The 23,024-nt window shown below is 34.5% G+C and overlaps 1 protein-coding gene across 2 annotated transcripts in view; it reads left to right on the top strand.

The window, feature by feature from the left end:
- Positions 1-672: 672 nt before the first annotated feature.
- LOC149804999 (HEAT repeat-containing protein 5B-like) overlaps positions 673-23,024 on the top strand; it is a 179,125-nt gene continuing 156,773 nt past the window's right edge. For both annotated transcript variants that reach the window (XM_089946429.1, XM_089946427.1), the window contains exon 1: positions 673-806. The gene's annotated coding sequence lies outside the window, so the exon portion shown is untranslated. The remainder of the gene's footprint in view (positions 807-23,024) is intronic.

Here is a 23,024-nt window from a genome sequence, read left to right as displayed (position 1 = left end):
CAAAAGAAGAAAAATATCCACCAATATCTGGAATTAATTTAAAGAAATGGCATCACTAACAAATAGTAATCAAACAATCTGTGAATCCAAATCAAACTATATAAATTAAATTAAATCAGCGGTCTTAAAGTATCCGTAGTACTTGTGTATATGTTTTACGAAAATACAAGATGCAAGAAATTTTATTTAACGTCGGCGGTCTTTGTAAAAAATATTAAACAGTAGCTCTGTACAAGCTATGTTACTTATCGCATTGCCTATACGTGAATGTTACGCATAAAATAACTGATTCATATAAAAGAAAAACGTAGTTATATTTTGGGGGATTACAAAATTTTGTTTGATCTTATACTATCTGCGGCTTGGTGTTCTTCTGCGTCAGAACTTCCGCTAAATAGTTTTATTTAACGATATTGACTCAATTGGAATATCCACTGCCTTTTTCCTCAAGTCATAAAGACAGTGCGGATACGAATAGGCTTATATTAAGAACAATACCTGGAACTACTTTTCTTCTCAAGGCCGAGAATAGAGGTGGAAGGAGACAATGTTATAATCGGAATCTCCTCGGCTTTTTCTCTTACAAATTATGTAGTATACTCTACCGGAGTCGAATCACCAAGCCAATCAAATTTATATGTATTCCTACAATAGAGTCCGAGATTGTTTTCTACTTGATTCAAATGGCAACGCGATGTTCCATCCAATCGGAAGCTTGTCGAGATATGCAGAAGGATGAGATTCTCTGATCAGTTGATATTTCCGAATTAACTTCATCAATGATCTGATAATATTACACTTTAAAGGTAAGGTATAATATTTGCGGTCACTGCTTTCATGTGTTGATAATAATTTGTCTTAGAAATAAGTTGAAGCTTCGCGCTCACTACGCTATTAGGCCTTGTCATTATCCTCCCTCTTGCTCTCCTACTGTCCCTCAACTTCCTTCTGCCTCAGCTATCCGGGCCGGGTGAGGTAAAGTGTTAGAGGGGTTTCCAGAATTTCAAATAGACCCAGACTCTCCTCAAAAGAGCACCAAACAAACGTATATGTGTTTATTTACTCAAAGTGTGTATAATACCTAATACACTTGTGCAAGAATAAACCGATGATCAAATTTCAAGTGACTACGTTTGTGTGTGCATACGGTTTTTTGTTTGTTTGTTGTTGTTATTTTTGTGTCGGGGAGGGGTGTTCCCGACACCCCCTCCCGATCCGGCCCTTGCTGTCTTTCCTTCCATCAAATCTCACGGAGGGATAACCAATAGTTTTTTAAATTTTTCAACAACTGAATAAAAAAAAATGCAACAAACTTTCACTATGTACAGTGCCAAAGATGAAGTATATTGGGTAGGAAGACTTTGATTTCTGCAAAGTTTTAAATGTTTTCTATCTATGACGTTTTTCAAAACCATGTAAACTTTTTTGTTATAAAATTCTGATTGCTGCTTAATCCCCCGCCCCATTTCATGTTGATTTTATTATTTACATAGAAATACTTATTATCATTCCTTTAATTTAGCTAAATACAAAAAATATTCTGAATCACTATCCAAAGATTTGCAAAACATAAATTCCCATCACAATAAGCCAATAACACTTTTTGGCATTACTGCTCTCACAAAACCACTCCGGTGGCCTAGTAGTTAGAGCGTCTGCCTCGGATATGGGAGGTCGTCGGTTCGATCAACGGCCAAGTCATACCAGAGACTTCCAAAAATGGTACTAACAGCTGCCTCGCTTGGCGTTCAGCATTAAGAGGTTAGTGTTATAATGTGACTGCGTGGGACATCATGCTACATGTCTGCGTCATGATGCCCCAGTGCTAGACATCATTATAAACTGGCACATTGCAGGCATTGTAGTGATATGACTAAAAAATTGTTAAAGCTACATTAAAAAGTCAAAATCACATCACATCACAACACTGCTCTCACACAGCAAACTTTAATTACTGACTTGTTTCTTTCAACAAAAGTTTAATTTCAGTATTATCCATCAAAAAACATTTACTGTATTATCCAGACGTTAACTTCAGTATTATCCAGATATCCTACAAATAAATTATTACTATTTATTGGTAAATTCCTAACATATAAATCTGGGGGAAAATGATACTTGTAAGGGCTCTCAACAGAATTTTAAGTTGAGGAGTCCTGAACATGACTCATGGAACCCAGTCCCCAGCCTATATCTGAGACTCCTTGGCATAAATTCCTTCACTTTCAAATGGATAGAAAGGATAATGAAAAGAACATTCTCATTCTTTTAATAATATCAGGATTGAATTCTTAGTCATTTATAACTTCATAGTATAAAGAAATGTTTTTCAGTAAATAGAATGATAAGTTTAATCATTGTACATGTAAGTTATAGATTTTTTGTTTAACCCTATAACAATACTAAAAACCAATACAAACCACAACAGTACAGTTGTCGATAATTAGTTTTAAGCCCAAGAATGGTCATTGGGAATGCTGTATATTTTTTTCTACAAGTAAAATAGCATCTCCATTCCCGCCAAAGAAACTTACATGAGTAAATACAAGGCATTACACTGTATAATATATGTATATAAAGGTGAATTACCATCATTAAATTAAACAAAGTAGGAATGAATATACCAAGCAGTAGATGTGTAAAAAACTTAATTTAGAACAAACATGTTAATGAGTAAAAAGTGTTAAATCCCTTAAGAGTTGAACCAAAGGTAATATGGTAGATTATAAAAATGTAGGCTTTATAGAAAAGGTTGCTGCATGTACTGTATCTATTCATGTAGTGTGAGACTGCAGATTTCAGCCATTGTCAAGATGAATTCACACACACTATAATGTTACCAGTCATATGGAATTGTTTTTTCTTCTTCCTTTTGTTGGTTCATTTTCATCATGAGTCTTTTTCCCTAAATATGAAAAACAGATTTTACTGATTCTGTATTGCCCTGTAGTCAAACATACTTAAATATCAGTTATTATTTCAGTGTGGCCCTGCTATAGTGCGCTCCATTATAAATGAATTCGGATATAACATGGCTGTGGAATGGCTCCAGAAATTTCACATACATGTACTTTTCTCATACACGAAAAAATATCTTTCATAACAAGTACGAAAAGTAACATGTAAATGTTTATTGTTATTTTTGGGGAATATAGCGTTTATGAATTCTAATATAAGATGATCATGGCAATCCTCCTGCAATATTGTCTCATACTCGAAAAAAAGTTTTTTCTTCTCAAAAGTATGAAAAATAAAGTCTAAAAAGTTTATTTGGGGATCATGCTAGGCTTCGCCAACATCACAAATTGATATATGTATATTCCTTACTAGTGACAAATTATACCATCTGGCAATTTTTTTTCTTCACGAGGTTATTGACTTTTAAAACTTGTACATACAACCTTGAGTTTGGAATTCAGAGACATCATGAAAGAAAGCGCAAACATGATATAAAATGTACTGGAATTTATCTGTTGTTAGATAAACAAATTCTTTGTTGATATTGGCAAACCAAATTAGCAGTGCATTGTTATCATAATCCGCTTATTCTGACATCCAGTCTGAGTGCTGTAATAATAATAATAATAATAATGAGGATTTTGTATAGCGCCTAATCTTTAGAAGCTCTAAGCGCTTTACAACATTAGACAACACTTATAACATAAAAAATAAATAATAATGATATGATTACAAAAAACAATCGCCATGAAATTAGAAAATGTAAAAAACATGCTGAAAATTCTTGCAGTCGAAATAAGTGAGTTTTAAGAGTACTCTTGAATGGGATCACTGTGTCTTTGTGTCTAAGTTCAGTCAGCAATTCATTCCATGTTGGTATGCAAAAGAACGCTGTCCATATGACTTTATTTTCTTAGTGGGAATAATGAGTATACGATTGTCAGAAGAGCAGCGTAAGTATCATATGGGTGAGGTCGGATAGGTATGTGGGACTGGATTCCATCAGTGAAACGTAGCACAGAGAACAGATTTTGTGTTTGATTCTGGATCGCATGGATAGCCAGTGTAGGGTACATAGCAGCAGGGTGGTGTGCTCTGATCATCATAGTCTAAGTATGCTCCGAGCAGCTGTGTTTTGAAGTTTCTGGAGTAGATATTGAGATGAATCAGACAGAATTGAGTTACAATAGTTGAGTCTTGAAAGTACTAATGAACGCACAAGTGTTTTAGTGGCTTCAACTGAAAGATATTTGTGAATGGAACTGATGCGTCTCAGCTCAAGATATGCAGCCTTGGTCATGATCATGACATGTAGGTGCAGTGTGAGGGTACTGTCCAGAGTAACACCTAGGTTTTATACTGACTGTGAATTTAATGTTGGTGTTGCTGATATTTATTGTTTGAGGTAAAGGATGTGAATGGGAAAGTCTTTGTGTTGTGATCAGAATGGCCTCAGTTTTATCATCATTCATCTGCATCTTGTTACATGTCATCCATGATTTCACATCAGAAATGCACCTTGGATGGTAGCATCAACTTCATTTGGGTGGCTAGATTTGTGTACATTTATTTGGTTGTCATCAGCGTACAAATGGTGAGACACTGGGTGATGATATATGACACTTGAGAGCGACTGAGTGTATAGAATGAAGAGAACAGATCCAACAACAGACCCCTGTAGTTGTTATCTGTGAGATCTCTGCATTTTGTAATATTTTTTAAAACATTTCTGGTAGTGGAGATTAACTGGACAAGGCACTGTCTCAATGGAAATGGTGTCGCTTATCAGCTGCTTGCTAGTGATTAATATATTTACTTTGACTGACCTCTGTATGTGTATGGTAAGTAAAATTCCTCTTCTTGTCACTCATGGAATTAAATCCTTCAGAACACCATATTTTCTGTAGTAATCCCTGTTAGAACAGAACAGAACACCTGCATATTCATTGTCTAATGGCCTTTTTATTTATTTTTACAAATTCTGACACATGCATGGAAGGCAACATCACTCCGCCACGAGAAATGTCACAAAAAAAAGATCTACTTGTTGGTCTCATTATGCTAGGGGGATGAGTTAAAATCGACCAACTTTTGAAAGCAGATAAAGTAACTGCTACAATCAACAAAACAATGGCTAATTCCTTTTGTTTCTAAAATGTACCCGGTAAAAAATTGGTCACCTATGAAGCACCAATAATCTGTGTAAATACTAAGCAAATAAAAACAAAATCAGTCAATCATTGTTCTACAATTTTTGGTTTTGCTGCCATATTAAGAAACAGACATATTTTTGGTCCTCTAAAGGGTCCCTTAGAGGTAACTTCAGTAAAACATGGACCTTCATCAAAGGAAGTAAGCAGAAAACTTAAATGAAAGCAATGGGATCTGATAGATTATTGCATTTTCCAAAGTGACTGGAACATGTTTATTTTGCCATGAAAGTTTCATTTTTGCAGGGGGGGGGGGGAATTATGCTTACAGTCGCTATAAATGGTGGCATTAAATCCAAAAAATAGATATGTGGCCATTAAGTTAACTGAAGATGGGGTATCTTGCAAAGATGTTTGTTAAACTTTTTAATTTGTTCCTGTTTTCATTTTTCTTATCAATAGCCTTATCCCCTGTGTAGCCTGGGCAAGATGATACTGTCTCCAGCTGACAAAAATCTAGGCAAATTTAAGTACATATACATGTAGCATGTAAACAGCCACGTGCTACTTGTGACAACTGTAGTGAATTGTTCATGATAAACAGATATAGATCAAAATGAGGACTGTCGGTAATCATTTATTTTATAAATGCGTGTTATTTGTGTTTTCAAATGGGATGTGAGTCATGCATGAAGTTGATAACATGATCTGTACTAGAATTCATGGATTTATCATTTATAAGTACAATACTTAATGGATCATGGATTGTACTACACAAATGTAAGTTGTCAATATATGTGTTTATCAGACTAATTGGTCTTCATTTAATCTAAATCACATAATTTTGCACCTGCTTTTATTACCCCCATCCCATCCAGCCCACCATATTTTAGGTAAATGCATAATTTTCTTCAGCTAACTGACTTAGTTGATTATAACACGGTTCAGTCTATAGCATGGTCGGGTTCTATAGACCACAACTTCCTTGTTATAGAAGGGCTCACTGTATTATTATTATCATTATGGTATTACAGTGACTGAATTTATTGAACAAATCAGACTCAGAGAAAACTTTTTTATATTCATGATTTAAACACATTTACAACAAAATAAAGCATTTGCTGATCAATTGCTGGTACTTGAATGCTATTCCATAGAGCATGGTTTCTTTATATGTCAATCCTTTTCACAATTTCAATAAGAGGGATTAACTGTTAATTAGTCAAACTGGCTTAGTGGTTGTTTACTAAGTACAGCCATTAGCTATTGTGCAGTTTGGTCTCCTCTGACAAGAGATATGAAAGGGGATGCATCACGGGGGAAAATCAGGTGCATCATGGGGATGTATTACAGGAAGTTATTACGTGTCCTTTGAGAATTGAACACATATTTGTCCCTGAAGCTCTGGTTACTGCGAGTCCTGTTCATAATATAAACAAGACAGATATACCACTTTAAGTTTTTAAATTGAATATTTGAAATTAAGAAACATTTTTATATATTAAAAAAAAAGGGCATTGGTTGCAATTACTGCTCTATTTAATTAATTTTTCAAACATTCTTCAATCTTAACTAGTTTCTTATTTTGATTTACTGATGACACTTAGTTATTGGAAGGCTTAGACTGTTGCATTATGTGACATTTGTGTTCTCATGAGATAGAATTGGAATAATTTGTCTTGCAAGTTATAAGCATATTCATACTAATATTTAGTATTATCAGATAACTGATGTAGTTTTCAGATATGCACCACTACTAATAAATACATGGTACTAATAGAGGTAAGTTCTATCTTTTAGCAGTAATCTGCAGAGACTTGTATTTGTCTTATCCAAATAACTGTAATATTGAAGGGTTTAAGAATGGTTGCAAAATGTACCTTCTTCTTCAGGAATATATTTAAAGTCCTTTGTGAGCAAATAATTCTTCAGTCTCAGAATAAAGAATGGATCAAAGGTATATTTAGAGTCATGATTCTAGTTTCTCCTATCGTAAGTTATTTTTTTCTATTCTTTCACAGGTTTCAATACAAGAGAAGGTAAAAGAGAGTGTGTGTGTGTGTGTGTGTTTATGCATAAATTATGCTCCGAAAAGTGGCACATGAAAATATTTGTTACTGCTAGTAGGTTCCTCCTGTTCGTTTGTGTTACCTCAGGGATAAAACTCTGAGACTATATAGTTGGTTTCAGATGGCATGGTGAATGATATCTGGTGTAACTACAAATGTGTTACAGCAAACAGCCTGAAAAATTGTTGAAGACCAGGGTCATGCTAGACTTGACTTTTAGGGATAAGTGACTTCTCCTTTTGACCTAGTGGTTAGAGTGTCTGCTTTGGATCCGGGAGGTCGTGGGTTTGATCAATGGCCGAGTCATACCAAAGACTTACAAAAATGGTACTAACAGCTGCCTCGCTTGGCGCTCAGCATTAAGAGGTTAGTGTTAGGACTGGTCGGCCTGGTGTCAGGATAATGTGACTGGGTGGGACATCATGCTACATGTCTGCGGCATGATGCCCCAGTGCTATACATCACTATAAACTGTCACTGCAGACATTATAGCGATATAACTGAAAAATTGTTAAAGCTACGTTAAAAATCCAAATTACACATACACAGACTTCTCCTTTTGGACAGAGCAGGGAGAAGTGGAAGCAAAGAAAGACATGCAATATATATATATGTGTGTGTGTGTGTTTTCACTCATATTTGAATTATGCCTTCTCTTTCCTGTACTCATATTTGCATTTAACATTGGTTTTAAGCAATACTTTATTTTCAAGTAGAATTCTGTCTGTTGTATAAACACATTTGGTGCATGAAACTATCATATTCATATTCAGTGTATTTTGGTAATATGACTGAAAATGAGAACAACAGCCTTGACCATGTTGAGTTTACGACAACACGTAGCTATGTTATAAATAGCCACTATCAATGTTGAAACTGTCACCATGTTTTACCTTAGTGTTTCTATGCAGAGGTGCAAAGACTCTGACTTTCAAGCTATTTCCAGTCAATTTTTCTTTGATTAATTTATTTTAAACATCTGTTTAATTTATTAAAAGTATTTTAATAATTATCTTATTAAAAATGATGATTGCTAATAACAGCATAGATAGCAGTAGCATGTAAGTATTCACCGGCATCCACCCTTCAGGGTCATGCCAAGTTTTGGTCACATTTTTTGGGCAGCAAAATTTACATCATCATTTGCAATTTGAAACCAGCTACAATATAAAATTGTAAAATCATTAATAGTAAGTGAATCTTGTTTTTTGTATTCTGACTGACATCATGTGACATCATGGATTTAGCTCAGTTGCAGTGTTTTCTGTGTGTTCTTTGTAACGTTTCTGAGTTGTAAGAAATATTTATTGATATTGTCACTTAATAGAAGTTACAAGTACAAATCTTACAGATAGAAAACAGTTTGGTGAATTTTGCAAATACTTCTTTCACTTTATTGTGATCGGTAATAGAGCATGCACAAAACCCCAGCTTTTGTCGCACATACATGCCGCCTGAAGGTCTTGATATGCAAACATAGCCTTTGGTCCTAATGAAGCTTTGTGCACACTTTTTTTCAAATTTTACCACATATTGTTGAGCAACATTAGAAATAGCTATCCCTCTGCAAGTGACTTTTCTGACAGTCAGGTTTCAGGTTCTGGTCCTGAAAGATGTTATAATTAATGACAAGGTAGACTGTCACAAATCACAGACTGCATTACCTCCCTTGGCTACGGCTTGGATTATTGTTGTATATGATGTCATACAAAAACAAGTTCTACTAGCTGCTGATGCAGAAGTATATTGTTTGCATTTTCATTTCAAATAAAAAAGGAATAGATTTTGTGTAGTATACAGTCAATTTTGATATAAAAGAAAAACAGATAAGGGGCTATTGTTATCCTTTTTTATAATTTTAAAACTGACTGAAGTATTGTGAAAAGTTTTCTGAGTAGACCTTAGTCTTGCATATTTTTTTTTAAAACATATTACAAAAGATCAGATAATCAGAGATCAATCAAAACATTCAGAAAAAGATTTTGAGATGATTTAGGCAATCATATACGTGTGTGTGAGGAGTTGCAGCGAGAAATAAGCTTTCCCCTTTCATAGGATACAGATCTCCATGGATTTGTAATGGAGAAATAAGAGCAATTATATTAAATTAACAAGTTGAACACAGTTTAATTCTTTTATGTAAGAAGAGATGGGGTTATGTTTAATTTCCTCTGTGTACCATTTTACAGACATACAGTTGACATTATTTTGGAAAAGTTTTTGTAAGTAATTTTGATCACAAAATATGGGTCTTCTGTCTTTTCTTTCTTTGACTTATATGATACCAAAGATCACACTTTTTTTGCTGAATACAGAATAGTATCATAAATATTACCAATAATGTTTATAATTTGTTTTCCTTTTTCTCTTAATCTATCAATAACAGTGATACTATGTATATTGCTTCTACATAGGTATCATGTTAGGTAGTATCATGATCCATACCATTGCTTAGGAGGGTCATGTTTATAAATGGAATTATTCATGAAAGAAGTAAAAGAAATTTCTAATAGCAAAGAATTTGGGTTTTCAGGTATGGAATAATTAAAAATAAGTTTGAACATTACAGCACTTGCCTTCTACTCACATAATAGACGATGCAAGTCCAGTATTTATTATAAGAAATTGGGTTTTATTGTGCACGAGGTTGGTAAATTAAGATAAATACATTTCTCCTGTTTTGTTACACCCTTATCATATGGGACAAAGGTCAATCACATTTTCCTTGAAGCAAAAGAATCATCAGGCACTAAGTTTCTTAATGTAATGCCTAGGCCAGCACCCTTCAGAAGCTCCAATGGAATGACCACCACTAATATGCTGTTCATGCTATGTTGTTTATACAGACAAGTAGCAAACTAACCAATCAGAAAGTTACTTACCACTTGTCATATAATAGAACAACCCAGCATGAATAGCAATCAGGGTAGCTTCATTGCTTAGTGAACAAAACTCAACAGGTAATCCTGGTTCAAGGTTACATAAATGGCTAAAATGTGTAAAATGAGAATAATACAATAATTGCAACTGATGACTTTATTTCACTCATCAATAAACATTAATTACATAAAATAATAAAATACTTACTTCAGCCTAATTAAAATATGAATATCCAAAATTATAAAATATATGCTCCTGCTACACTTTGATCATAGGAAGTTATAAAAAGTGACAAGAAAGACTTATTGATCTATGATTCTAAGATTTTTAACTACATGTAAATTGTTTGAGGATGTGCATGTCATGTATTGAAATGCATCAGTTCATGCTGTTACCATCAGCAACCCCAAACCACACCCAAGCAAAGAATTGTAGCACTCCCAACCACTTAGTCATCTATTGTATCTGTAACATCAGTCTGACTTAAATTAGGAATGTGAATATAACAGTTCATCAAAGCTTGTGCTTGAAAACTAGGATCTACCAGAATGCTGGGTCTGGGCTACCATATATATATATATATATATATATATATATATATATATATATATATATATATATATATATATATATATATATATATATATATATATATATATATATATATATATATATATATATATATATATATATATATATATATATATATTGAAATCATGTAGCCCCATTTGGCTTCTTTATGATATTATGAATTGCTATTTATTTTTAAAACCTACATGTACCTATAAAATACTTTTATTGAGGTTTATAACTGTTAGTGACACATGAAGATAAGAGATTAGTTTTGAAGCTAACAGTTTCATATGTAAGTGCCGTCTTTTTGGGCTAATGAATGTAAATTGGGTTACCAGGTTCTTTTCATATTCTTACCAATCGGCAGAGCATACTATGTTATGATGTTCTTCTGTCTGTTATTGTTTCCCATGGGTTGTGGTTCTTACTTTGGTTTTCCCAGGTTCCTCCACTAGTTATACCAACTGCCATGTACAGCCTATTGTGTGCTGAAAGATATTGTTAACCCCACAACAACAATAACAACAACAGCTATCAAACTTTCTGGATGGCTTTCACTTGGGGTAAGGAAGAACTATAAATTTCATGCTTAAAAGGTTAAGGTCATATTGACTGGAATAATAATATTTGTTTCAAGGACACCTATTGATGTTAGAGTCAAATGGTCAATGGTCAAGGTCAGTGACTGAAACAAGAAGAATAACAGACCTGACAAACTTAGTGGATGGCATGTACATAGAATAAGCCATCAATTATGGGGGCCTGGGGGGCTGATTGATCGATGCTTACTTTTACAGATCACTCACACATCTTACCTTTGTCCATATAGATTCAAGTCTCAGCTGTACCAGAATAAGCTAGCTAATATATTCCAATAGTTTGATGGTTCTCCCAGAGTTCTTCTGTATACAGGTTGCCATGTATAGCCTGTCATGTGCTGACAGATGGCATTAAACTCCACAAAACCACATAGGAAATCAATTTCAAGTTCAAAAGGTCATGCTTACTGTGACTGAAAGAAGAAATTTGGTTTCTGTACAATCAAAGTTATCGTCATAGATGCCTATTAAACATGTGACTCAAAATTAGTTGATGCTTTATTCTGCTTAAGGTTATATGTGAAACTAAACATTTTCATTTGATAAACACCTAGATTCTTTACTCCAGTGACAAGGCAGTCATCTTAAGATTCAAGTTTAACAAGCTGAGATTCTGTGTAAAGTGTAATGTCCATTTATATATTTTACTGGTTGTTTAGTTTCTTGTAAAGGGACATTTAACACTATTGGCTTTACTGTTCAGAGGAGATAGGAGCAATGGGCTTTTCCTAAAGACACGTAGGGGCAGCCAACTGAAGCTGGGCTAGGCAGGTATTGAAACTGAACTCTAAGATTCGATTTTTCAGTTTCAGTGTGTTATATTAAAATTTTATATTACAAATGCTCATGTGTTTCAACTTAAGGTTGTCAGAGAAAAATTGGACTTGTTCTGAGCTTCGTGTTTGTGCCTGCATAGAGTGATAAAACCGATGAATGCTTCAAACAGGTAAATACCAATGTCTCTTTATCATTGTCTGAACTTTTGTTGTCTCAAGCAGTGTGATTGATTTTAATGTCCCTTCATGAATATGGAGGGGCACTATTAACTTTGTAGGTTTGTCTATCACATCATGTTTTAGTTAGTCTCAGTTTCCCAGGCTATGTTACTGTTGATCATGCAGCTTGTCATGTACATGTAGTTTGGGTTTCTTTAAAACAAGAATCACATTTTATCATCCAGCAATGTACGTGTATGCATTTATATTTGATTGGTTGTGCTCTCTAACAGGTTTCCTCCATGTGAATCCATGTTTTTTTTTCCTTCTAAATTCTCGTGGCATCTTGTTTTGCTTGGCTTGACTCTAAAACACACAGATGTAAAATTTTCTACTTATCTCCACAGACCTAAAAATTCTCTGCTTGTCTGTACAGATCTAAAATTCTCTACTTGTATGCAATGATCTAAATTTTTCTACTTGACTGCACAGATCTGAAATTCTATACTTGTCTGCAGAGATCTGAAATTCTATACTTGACTGCACAGATCTGAAATTCAATACTTGTCTGCAGAGATTTAAAATTCTCTTCTTGTCTGCACAGATCTATAATTCTCTACTTGCCTATAAGAGGGTATATATTGCTGCACAAAATATTTTTAATATTTGACATGAAATTCTGAGTGTGCGCTTGGCATTTTACTGGTACAGCAAAATTTTTAACTTGTCATTATTGTACAAGTGATTATTCCAGCACTAGTACTGTACAAGAAGACTCTGTGACTTCATCTAATTTTTTTCATACTTTAAATTTTTTTTCACTGTAAGGCAGCTGAAGAATGATAATGGAGATGATTCATTGGGATATTTGTATTTGTTACATTTATTACTGCATACAGGCCTTGCGGGCACAGTACCAGGGAGTATGGAGGAATGTAACAGTTCATTGTTGTGCTGGTTATTTTTATTGATTGCCAATCGGAAATCAGGACCATGCAGTGCAGTATTAGTTAGAAAGCAGCTTGAAGTCACTCAACTGTCTTCAAGAGCAATATGTAGACCTAGCTCATCATGATTTGCGTTGAGCCTTCCATTGTTGTCCCTTAAGTAAGGAAATGGCATGCAGATAAACCATGCTGTACTGACAGTGCACATTTTTCAGTAAACAGTGCATCCAGTTATTGTACCATGATAATGAAACTGCAACTCTACAGCTCATCTACAAAAGGTTTTGTTTATTAAAATGTTATTGATTTCATTTGCTTTCATTTTTCATATTCATCTTCAAAAATAGAATTTAGGCATTTTGCTTGTTCTGTGGAAAAATAGGCAAGAAATACTAAAAGCAGTGTGTTGTGATGACTGCCCAACTATTGAGCAGTTGTGGCCTGAAAACTGGTTTTATCTTGTATCAGATGACCTCATAGGAAGCTATAACCTGTTTTATTTGACTCTCAAGGGACAACATTTTCCATGATTAGAGATTTAAAGGTATGATTCTTCTTGTGGCACTGGTGTAAATAGTGCTATGGTTTTTGTTTTCTGTTTTATTGATAAAAGTCATTACATACATATTGCATTATGTAGCAGTTACAAGATTTTGGCAAGCTTTTGTACACCAGTAACACACTTCCACAGTGGTTTACTATTAACTATGTTGGGCTTGTCATCAGAATGTGTGGGTCTGATTGCCTGCCACCATTGGATTGGCTACCATCCTTGTTGACCGCCCCGGTGGCCTAGTGGTTCGAGCGTCTGCCTCGGATGCAGGAGGTCGTGGGTTCGATAACCGGCTGAGTCATACCAACACTTACAACAATGGTACTAACAGCTGCCTTGGTTGGCACTCAGCATTAAGCGGTTAGTGTTAGGACTGGTCGGCCTGGTGTCAGGATAATGTGACTGGGTGGGACATCATGCTACATGTCTGCGGCATGATGCCCCAGTGCTATATACATCACTATAAACTGCCACATTGCAGACATCGTAGCAATATGACTGAAAAATTGTTAAAGCTATGTTAAAAATCCAAAACACACACACATACACACACCATCCTTGTTGTGTCCTTTGGCAAGGCACTTGAGTGTCCTTTCCTGTCATTACTGCTTTGCATGGTCAAGCTTTTGGCTGAAAGTGTTCGAAGGAGCATTGATAAGTAGGCCAGGTTATGTGAAGGATAGAAAAAGCTTTCTAGTATGGCTGCAATGTTTACACATGTAAATGGATTTCTTTAGTTTACTGTCTGTTAATATTTACAAATTCAGTAAATGTATTAAAAAAAAGAGTATGTGTCTGTCATATTAATTACTTCTTAAAGTATGAACTTAACAGTGTCAGTGATTTTTGCATTGCTATTAAAAATGCAGAAGTTTATGAGAACTGGTTTTGGGTCATATTACACAAGATTGCACATCACTTTCATTTACTGATAATGTTGATAACAATTTCTATGAACTACAGTATTTACCTTTAAACAACCAGTTTCTTAACAGAACCTTTGATAAGTAACATTTTAGTTTGAAGAAATTCCGTTTCAACTTTTTAAGTTGCTGCATTGTATGTTAGTTATATGTAGATTCAATGGAAGTATCCCATGTACATGTCCAGGGAGTACGTGCTATACCTTCATTGATGTTTTCATTACGTACCTATATGTAATGTTTGGAAAAAATATCACTGTAATCCTTGAGATGTTTTACTAAGCTGTTTGGGGCCCCGAGTGGCCGAGTGGTCTAAAGCGCTCTTCGTTATGGATCATTGCCATCTCACCTCTGTCTGCGGCGGTTTGAGTCTAAGATTCAGCCAATGTGGGTATGTGAGAAAGCTTGCCAGTAGCTTCTCGAGGGTCGGTGGTTCTTTCTGGGGTTTTCCCGGGTTCTTCCTCCACCATTAATACTGGCCGCCATGTATAGCTTATCGTGTGCTGAAAAATGGTGTTAAACCCCACAACAACAACAACAACTAAGCTGTCATAAATAGATGTATTGACAAAGGATATGTCTTACAGACTGAAAAATACTGTCATAATAAAAGGCTAAGGGTGTATGTCAATTGAACAGTAAAAAAATTAAATGAGGTACAGCATGTTCAGGTTGAGTTTCTAAATGTTGTGATTAAATGGCATTGTTTTGGTTATTGTAAACTGTGTACACAATAATGCATTTTGGTAAACATTACAGCCTTGGTTACTAGTAGATATGAAATTGAAGTTTAAATGTTCTTTAAATAGACTAGGTTTTGTCATTAAAAACAAGGAATTTTGGAAGTGTACCCATAATTGCTATTTGTTTCTAATTTTTTAATAATACTTGTTATTGAGTGAATTTGATTTAATACATGCACTCAGTACTTTCAAAGATGCAAACTAAAAGCTGGTTTGTATTGTTAGTAATGGTAGATAATGGATGGTTACCATTACCTTCATGTATACCAAACTACCTTCTTGTTTTGTTTGGAAGGGTATGTATTGGATGGCTATGGTGGGTGTTGGATGTTGCATTGTCATTCGGTATTATTTCCCAACTTTATATCCCTTCACTTTCATGTCCATTTGTAGGTGTGGGTGTTGGTTAAGTTAAGTGTTTATAAATGGTTTGATTACTTTTTGTTTATTAACAAAACTTTTTCAATGAAGTGTGAATTTGGTATAATACACATGCAGTACATTTGAAGATGCAAACTAAAGCAGGCCTGTTTTGCCTGCAGTGGTAGATACTGGATGGTTATGGTAGGTGCAGGTTGGCTAGGTTCAAATTCAGATAAAAACAAGTGGGTGCGTTTCAGGTTTGTTTACTTTTTTTCGTTTGGTTTAAATTACGACAGTAGCTGAGTAATGTCAATGTCAGTTAAAGGAGATTTATATTTCTTTAACATAATGAAGCTGTCAAGTTGTGTTTGTCAACGGTAGTGTGTTTTTATTAATTTTGTTAAAGAAACATACTCCAGCTTCAACCAGGTTCTGCATTCTTCGGCTGCCATCACATTTCAGCAAACTAAAATGAATGTCAGTGGAACTTGAAAACATGCCCACTTGCCTGTACCAGAATTTGATTCCATCAGGGTATATGTCTTACATTTTAGGACTACGTGTAGTTTACCCAGTGTTGAATTACATTTGCAAAAGCATGAGCAAGGAATTATTATGCATCAAACTTTAACCTGAACAACACAATAGCAATTGCACAAGTCAACAAAAAAAATCAAAATACTTACTCAAGTTTTGTTTCCTAAATATGTTTTGGTATGTCTTCCATATTATCTGATCTCCACCAAAGGACGGTTTATTTTTACAGTTTGATACGTAATACTTCAGTTGTCCCATGCTTGTGCTTCTAGAGTAATTCAGCCAGAACATATAAACTCATTTAATTAATAGAAAACAAATAATCAAAACCTTAAAATCACCATTGTAATAATTAAATCAAATACAATTTGGTGTGAGAGAGAGGAGGTGGGAAAAATGCATTAAATAATTAAAGAAAACGAGCAGAAAATATGACGAATGTGGTGTCTTTCATACATCATCATTGATAGTAACAGTAATATGCTTATGTACAGGTATTGTATTGAAGATGGCAAAATTATCAAAAACATTACTTTCGAACATGTAAAGCTGGTTGGTACAATGTTTGGTTGTCTGATTGGATTAATATTGTGCCATTTTATGCTATGACAAATTGGTGGCAGTTTCTGCTGTATTTACATTGATTAATACTTCCTGTATTCATAATGTACGAATAACAATTTTCATGAATTGGTCACAGATTCATTACAGTTGCTTGATAAGTGATAGATTGTCAATCAATACACTACACTGGGCATCATAAAATCTGCATTCAAAGTAGTTCATTAATGGAGGTAACATTATCCAAGTACAGTTCCACAATCCCAGGAGAGACTAAGTGTTCTAGTCAGCATTTGTGTGGTCTCAGGCACATCAATGTTGCTTGCCTTTGGAAGAGAGTGAAATAGACACAGCTATAGCCTAATTCTGATTTCAGTTTTATTGACATCAAAATCAGTAGCAGTTACCTAAATCAGCATACATCTTTTTGGAAATCAAGAATGCCATTTCTCAGGCACATTGCCAGATTGCAAACATGTCGTCGGCATTCTTACATTAGTGTCATTAAATTCATGGCTAATTTTTTTAAAGAAGAAGGCAAACTATTTTTAACATCTTCGGGCAGCAAACCAGTTTGTATTTGTAATGGCTTCCCTGTAAACTGGAAATATGGGTATTATAATCATATTTTGATAAAAATAACATTTTCTTTTTTATCATTTCTTCAATAACAATGCAAGTTATTTTCTGTAAAATATAAATTTTATTGTTCTGATTAATTTTTCTTATTTTATGGATGTTTTGAAAGCAGTTGTTAAACTTCTACATATTTAACTTAATTACATTATTTTTCCATGATACTCTATAATAACACTGTAGCTATATTTGACAACATGTATTGAACACTTGCCATATGGAATTATTTTATGTAATGGACATAATGTGTTGGTGTCCAGCTGCCAAGTTAATCACTTCAGGTTTTTTTTTTGCAAGTTTTCTCTCTCATGATTGCAGTCAGTCATGATTATCTCCATCAGCCTTAGTAGACAGACATACATTGGACCAGGCTGCACATGCGCATTTTACACTTGCTTATAAGTTGAGTCAAACTGTAAACAACAAAGATCCAGATCTGCTGTAACATAATGTACCTGCCAATTGGGACCAATTTTGTTTGTTCTCCTGATTACTCATAACAAACTTCACAGACCCAGATCTGCTGGTACATTATGTGATGGCAGATATGGGTCTGTGCAGTTTGAATCATCTCATAAGCCAGTATAAACACTAAGTCTATGTTATAATTATTGGAATATTACTTTTACGTGATCTTTAAAGTATTCTGGCAAACTATTTCTTAGTCGGTCTTGTACATGTAAAGGAGAAGATACCAATAAAGATATAAACATCATCATATGTTTTGTGTGAGTAATTCCCATAAAACCTGTAATATATGCATGCAAGAGGACACACATAGACGTAGTAATTCAAGTAATAACAAATATGAAATTTGTTTGGAGTGAGTTGTTCATGCTGTCCAATGTTTCATTTTGTTGTTTCCACGTTAGTGGGAAAATGAGACACAGCAGTTGCTGTTATGCTATTGGCTGTATCTTTGCTGTTATCATCAACAGTTTTTGGATAGTTTTTCATTTGTATATATTTCTAAATCACTAGATATATTACAATGAACAGATACTTACATCGGGCTGATATAACGCAATTTATGTTGGAATTGGGGGAGAGAGGGGGAGGGAGGAATCGGTATCACAGACCAAAGGGTCGAGTAGCGCAATTGTGAGCCGATGCCATAGCCATACCCCCGCCTCTCAACCCACAACAGCCATATTTCAAAGAAAATTTTAAATTATAATTCAAATATTTCAAAAACCCCATATAACCTTTTCAAAAAAAAAGAGAAAAGGAAAGAAAGAATTCTTTAATTAATTTTTTAATGTTTTTTTTATTTTTATTTTTTATTATTTTTCTGAAAGAAAATTCTAAAGACATATATAGTAAGGGATACAGGGAGACTATATGGGGAAGTAAAAGGCGATGACATCATGGGGCTAAGTCACATGAAGCTACACGAAGTGGACAGGCTCATGAAAGAGTCTTTGTAGAACATAAACAGACAAAACAGAGACACAGATACATACTGGATAACACTTAGTTTTAAAACCCTTCTAACTTCTTCTATATCTTAAAAACCATACAGCTCCCGCACTGTATGGTTGACCACTACACAATAATGTGGTCTCATAAACAATTTTGGATCTTTCAATAAAGAATAATCAGATAAACTAAATAAAGGAAGCCTAACTCGACCCAGGAGAAACACATAGAGAATAAAGAAGTGTGGACCTTGGATCGAGCATAACCTACCTATCAGCATCCTTAAAAACTATTATGAGAACGACACATATTATCACTTGAATAATACAATAGGAATTTTTTTAAATAACAAAATCTAAATAGTACACCGTTCCATTGTCAAAATCCGAAAACCATAAAACAAATTTTTAAAAAATATAACAGATCATAACGGATCTTAAATCCAAATTAGGAAGAAATACAACTGGGAAAGATATTTGATCTCTACTTGCTGTCTCAAACATACAGAAAACATAGCCTACACACAATATAGCACCACTACATATAGCAAACACTGAGACCTAGGCGACCTCTAGCAAAGGTCACAAAAATTTCAAGGGAAGGAACTTCGAGCAAGGTGAGGGAAACCAGGTTCGGACGAACAACCCTTTAGATAACACTAAGGAAACATAAATACCCCATCAAAAATTCTAAAAACTAAATTTTTTATACAAAATTTTGTTTTTAAATAAAACATACAACACATCTGAGGGGGAAACACACAAACATAAAATACTTTTTATTTTTTTGGAAATGGGTGGGGGGGCATCTGTCTGGTGCCCCTGAAAAAAGAGTGTGAAATTACAACAATATTATAATTGAAAGATGATGTGATAAAAATGTTTTTCTTGTCATTTGTTTTTGTTGTCCATGATAATTGTTCTGTTTCTGCCACATTCAGGAGCAGTTATTTAGTTTTTCAGAGGGTGGTGTTTGGGATCTTTTATATTGCAAAAAAGCCAAGATAGCTTGAAAAATATATTTTTACTCAGACTTACAAAAAAAAGAACTAATTATATCCATTATCTTAGATGAAAGAAATGCATTATCTGAAGATAAAAGTAAACATATTCTGGTTCAAAACAAAATTAAAGTATTACATGTTTGAGTCATCAACATTTAGGCTGTACATGAATATTGGTAGTCTCGGAATACCCCCAATATGTGGTCCTGTAATACCCTCCTATACATGGTAATAGCCCCTAATACATGGTCTTTGAATACCCCACAATATATGCAAAATGCTATTACAAAAGGTCTCCATAGTATAAGGCCACCCCTTCTGTTGTGATATTTGACCTTATATAAGGGATGGCTCTTGTGCAGAGGACAAATTGGGTAAAATACAGGTTTTGGTTTTGGTGTTGGACAACATGGACTTAGGGACTGACCATTTTATTTTCAAAACAGTGGGGGATTTTTTGAGAAACAAAATACTGTCCCCCAAAATGAATCAAAATGATATTCTTGCTCTGATTTCTATTATATCTTTTAGCAGGAAAATTAGCTATCTTGAGGCAAAAGTACACATTATCCTAGTATGAAAGAAAATCCCATTCCCACCCCTCCATTAAATGGTTTTTCCCTTATGAAAGTGGGCAGAATGGTTAAAATATACTGTTTTGGTACAGAAGAACCTGCCTTGAAAGGCCACCCATTGTACCAAATAATATGGTCTCTCAAGACAGGTGGTCTCATGACAGGTTGTGTCATTATATAATCAATAAATCCATGCATCAAGAAGGTGGTCTTTCAAGACAGGTTTTACTGTATTGGGCAAGGTGTCCTTACAAAAATGTGGCATCTTGAGGGCAACACAGTTTTTGAAATTTACTATTTTGATGTTGTGCAAGATTAGCTTATAAAAGGGGTTATGTCTTGTGATGATGATATTGCATATACTCACTTTATAAGTTGAGTTAAACTGCAAACAACAAAGCTCCAGATCTGCCATAGCATAATTCACCTGCAGATCAGGGTCTTTGGTGTTTGTTATGCTGATTACTCCTAACAAACTGAACAGACCAAGATTTGCCAGTGCATTTTGTCACAGCAGATCTATGTACAGTTTGCAGTTGGTTTCATCTTATAAATGATTGTTGCTGTTGTTGTTGTTCTCGGGTTTAACGCCATTTTTCAGCACAAGATAGGCTATACATGGCGGCCAGAATAACTGGTGGAGGAAGAACCCTGGAAATTCCAGGGAAGAACCACCGACCCACGAGAAGCTACTGGCAGGCTTTCCCACGTACCCACGCTAGCCGAGCCTTGGACTCGAACCCACGCAGGCAGAGGTGAGATGGCAGTGATCCGGAACGATGAGCGCTTTAGACCACTCGGCCACTTGGGGCCCCCATCTTATAAATGAGTGTATGCAGTAATATTGGTGTTGTGTAAAGTGATCTTATAAATGGGATGGTGTGTTAGCAGTAATATTGGTGTTGTGTAAAGTGTGTTAGCAGGAAGACAGATTGGTTAAAATAAACTATTTTGGTGTTTGGCAAGTTGGCCTTATAAAAGGGGCTGATATCTTCAGAATTTTATATAAAATGCTTGTATTTGGTCCTAGATTGACAATAGTTTAATATTTAGATTAACAGTAGTTTAATATTGAGATTAACAGTAGGTTAATATTTAGATTGACAATAGTTTAATATTGAGGTTGACAGTAGGTAAATATTTAGATTGACAGTAGTTTAATATTTAGATTAACAATAGTTTAATAATGAGATTGACAGTAGGTTAATATTTAGATTAACAATAATTTAATATTTAGATTGACAATAGGTTAATATTTAGATTAATAATAGTTTAATATTTAGATTGACAATAGGTTAATATTTAGATTGACAATAGTATAATAATATTGAAGCCTAAGAAGGTCAGGCAAGCTGAAGTTGATTGCCAGATGTGATTAGAGAGCAAGGATACTCAATGCAAGCAGTGACATAATCATTTCCAGTTTGATATGTTTTTGTTAAATTATTATAAATGTTGTATGTATATTTAAAAACTATTGCTACAGATTGCCAAAATGTTTGGTGGACATCTTGAGGTAGTGTGTGGGTGTACAAATGCACTTTAAAAGTTGAGTTTGTAGTACCATATAGCATGGTACTGCCATGAAAAATGTGTGTAAGATATTTGATTTTTCGAGTGAATAACATATATTTCATCTCATGGGTGCAACACTTAAGTATTTTCACCCACTCTATGAAATACATGGTTATCCATTATTCACTCAGAACAAGCAAATATCCTCTCTCTATATAAGTGAATCTTTACTTTCATTTTGTTTGACAAATATCACTGCATATACTGTGTATCTGTTCTTTGTTTTCTGTCAAAACTCACCATACAGTATATATAATGTATCTATACATCTATTGTCTTTGCCAAATATATATTGTATATCTATATTTTCATTTTCTTTGCAGATTGTTAGGAATTATGCTTCATGCAAATTATCTCAATGAACCCCATGGCTCAAAATTAGTGGTATTCCACTAAAGGCTAGCAAATCTTATGTCAGACTAGTAGTTTTCATAATTTCAGTAGCCTGATGGCTAGTAGAGTTTCTGTTCTTACCTAAAATTGTTTTGTGGGAAGGATTAGTGAAGATTCAGCAGGACTTGTAAATTTCTGATTTTGCCAGTCCTTCTGGCTGCAAAGAATATTTTAAAAATTTTAGGCCTGTACTCGTTTTATTTGTCTGAATAATCTGTTACAGAATATATCCTAATTATTGACCCAGTATAAATAGAATGAAAATGGTATTAATAGATCATTTAAACAGAAGTTAACTTGGATGTACTTGTACAAACCTATGGTAGTTTTTTTTCCCTCTCATTTTCCAGGCTGGCTGTCAAAGTAGTTCTAAAGTTCACTCTCCCATGAGTTTAAATGTCAGCTTGTTTTCAAGTCAGAGGGAGAAGCTCAGTACATACTACATTAACTGGTAGTAATGGTAAACAGATGTAAAGCCTGGTATATATAATGATATGATGTTTATACAGGGTCCACCCTGGACTCAAATTTTAAGGCAATGTGACATAACCTCAGGCAAAGTGACATCTCCACACAAACTCAGGCAATGTGACATCTCCCCAGAAATGCAGGCTAAGTGACATCGCCCCACA

The sequence above is a fragment of the Sinohyriopsis cumingii genome, chromosome 2 (assembly GCF_028554795.1).
Source record: "Sinohyriopsis cumingii isolate HCF-2022 chromosome 2, ASM2855479v2, whole genome shotgun sequence".
NCBI classification, from domain to species: domain Eukaryota; kingdom Metazoa; phylum Mollusca; class Bivalvia; order Unionida; family Unionidae; genus Sinohyriopsis; species Sinohyriopsis cumingii.
The sequence above is the reverse complement of the archived record's forward strand: the minus strand, read 5'-3'. Positions and strand labels throughout refer to the sequence as shown.